The following is a 2,993-nucleotide window of genomic DNA, read 5'->3' as shown; positions in this document are numbered from 1 at the left end:
GGGTAAAGTAGAAACTTAGGGGTGGGGGACGTTATGGGGGGTGCTCAAGGGCAAGAGATTGTGATGGGGGGGGGGGCGGGTGAGACTCGCAATTGTCATTATCGATACCGTACGGTGAATGTTTTATTGGTATTGATCTCCCTTGGTTCTCCAAGTCTGAAATTGAGCTGTCGGTTGTTATAATGAAGGGAAGAGATGGGGGAATGGGGTGGGGGGGGGGGATAGACTGATGTACGAAAAGGGAGGGGGGAGTGGTGGAGTACTGGGAAAGTGTTCGTGACCATCAGTCGTAGATTTAAATAAACTTTTACCTCAGTGTCTCTCTCTCTCTCTTTTTCTAGGTGTCTCTCTGTCTATATCTCTCTTTTTTAAGTCTCTCTATCTCTATCTTTCTCTCTTTCTAAATGTCTCTCTGTCTATCACTCTTTTTTTTAAAGTCTCTCTATCACTCTCTTTTTTAATGTCTTTCTGTCTATCTCTCTTTCTAAATGTCTCTCAGTCTATCACTCTCTTTTTTTTAAGTCTCTCTGTCTATCTCTCTTTCTAAATGTCTCTCTCTCTCTTTCTCTTTTTAAATGTCTCTCTGTCTCTCTCTTTTTTAAAGTCTCTCTGTCTATCTCTCTCTTTTTTAAAGTCTCTCTGTCGTCATATATGCTTATGGATCTTGGACGCTGACTCCAGAGCTAGAGAGGAGGATCCTAGCAATGGAAATGGGATGCTACAGAAGGATCCTAGGTATCACATTTAAAGACCACATCACAAACCAAGAGATTAGAGACAGGGTTACTGTAGCGATTGTACCCCCATGATGACCTACTAACTATCGTAAAAAAACGTAAGCTAAAACTCTATGGCTATATTACAATGTCTTCAAGGCTCGCAAAGACCTTCCTTCAGGGAACAGTACCAGGAAAAAATAAGTAGAGGCAGACAGAGAAAGCGATGGGAAGACAACATAAAAGAATGGACGAACCTGCCATTGAAAGAGGTTCTAACTTAGGCAAAGACAAAGAGATAACGGTTCTACAGACTAAAGGATAGGTACAGGTAAAAAAATGTCTCACTATATCTCTCTCTTTCTAAATGTCTCTGTCTATCTAACTCTTTCTCTCTTTCTCTGTCTGTCTGTCTGTCTGTCTCTCTCTCACTCTCTTTATTTCTTGCTGTCTTTTTGTTTCTGTTTTGTTTATTAGGCCATCTAGTTGGTTTAGTGGTGTGTGTCGCAGTTATCTATGTAACTGTATAGTAGAATTAGTTCTCTAATTGATAGTGCGGCGTTGATCACTATATTGATGACGTCATTACATTATTAATATTTTCTGTGTAGACTAGAGGACTGAGCTGTTGTTGCTTGTCACAACTTCTAGTGACGTAAATTTAGTGTGTGTGTGATTTGCGTCATTTATCGTCTAGTACAGTCTCTCCATTGTTTTGTACGTTGGTACAGATAGACGTGTTTTGAGAGCTCTGGAATTTCTCCTTGGTTTTTGTTATTGGATAGCCTTAGCATTTGCCTTGGACATTTTCTTGTTGGATTATCTTGACCCCTGTTTAGGGTGAGTTTTATTTTTCATTGTATAGTTTTTCTATTTGAATTCGTTCGTATTTGTAAGTCTATAATTAGACTAGATATAGATGATTAGAAGAATCCTTTCTTTTATCTTCTATAGGGTTTTAGCGTCAAGACTAAGTTTTAGTCGTAGTCTCAGTTGAAGACTCTATTTCAAGTATTAGTGTCAAGTCTATATGTTAGACTCTGTGTCAAGTCTCAGTGTCAAGACTTGTTTATTCAGTCTCAGTTCTATATTGAGAGTACAACTTTAGGTCTACAGTCTACAGGACTGAGGTCTTTCTCTCAGTTGGTCGTCTGGTGTGCACGTGGATTTGTACATGAGTCTGAGGTTCAAGATTCCAGACTGCGGGTTGCAGTGGTCAGACCTGATGGTGTAGTGTCAACTATGAACTTCTACTTTTTGGAATTGTCGTCAGTGGACAGTACCAGATCTAGAGGCTAGATCTACATATATTACCAGTTGTTGTTTTTGAGATTGAAGGACTAGGTGATCCATTGAACTACTTATTATAGTTAAGGTAATATACTATGTGTTTCATAATTATATGAATGTTCTGTATCTAAGGAGACTAACTGGATCATTGTAGATTACATATTATTACATATTGATATTTCATACTATTATTATCAGTCATCATGAATCAGTCATTTGTAAATATATCACAAGAATAAATTTTATTGTTATTTACATCATACACTTAGTTTATTAGTTTATCTACAACTATATGTGTATGATGTGCTTGTCAGGCTGAACTTGAGCCAAAATATTATAAGTTCAGAAAATAATAACAATAATACAAATTGAAATAATATTTAATATTAATAAATATTTGCATTGGAAATATATAATAATAATTTGATAAATACAAGAATACAAGAACCTGACAGTGTGCGCATCGGACTATCATCACAATGGCTCCGAGATCAAACCCCTGCCCGTTCCTATCGCCTCTCGTCCTGCAGGTGGTCAGTACTAGGACTTAATAATCTTCATTAGTGAAAAAAGTCCGAAACCGAATCCTCTAAAACAAGCAAACAAATCTCTCTCTGACTTGAGCACTCTATTTCTCTATCACGCACTCTTTCTCTCCCTGTTTCTTCCAAAGGAAAAAAAAAACTTCAATCAAAATGTTAGCGATAAATGTTCAATTTAGTTTTGACTTGATACATTTAATAGTGTCCTCATACTAAATGCGTGTACTAGTCTTCAATGTCCTAAACGACTGTCTTTCAATGGCACCTGCAATGAACCTCTCCGCCCACTGGTTGCTACGCCGCTACCTTAACATGCTCTACCCTTTCATAAATACCCTAAGCTGCTCCAAGACGTGTTCTTACATCTCTCGCAACTTTCAGAAATTTCACATTTTATTTCGTCTAAATGTTTTCAAAATATTCACCAGTTTTTATTTCTTCTAGA

The 2,993-nt window shown here is 37.4% G+C and overlaps 1 long non-coding RNA gene across 1 annotated transcript; it reads left to right on the top strand.

The window, feature by feature from the left end:
- The first annotated feature begins 1,219 nt into the window (after positions 1–1,219).
- Positions 1,220–2,266, top strand: LOC129921906 (uncharacterized). Its single transcript, XR_008773857.1, has 2 exons — positions 1,220–1,556; positions 1,671–2,266. It is a non-coding gene; the product is annotated as an uncharacterized LOC129921906 (long non-coding RNA).
- The last annotated feature ends 727 nt before the right edge of the window (positions 2,267–2,993 follow it).

The sequence above is a fragment of the Biomphalaria glabrata genome, chromosome 12 (assembly GCF_947242115.1).
Source record: "Biomphalaria glabrata chromosome 12, xgBioGlab47.1, whole genome shotgun sequence".
Taxonomy (NCBI): Eukaryota; Metazoa; Mollusca; class Gastropoda; family Planorbidae; genus Biomphalaria; species Biomphalaria glabrata.
This window is presented reverse-complemented; position numbering and strand designations above follow the sequence as displayed.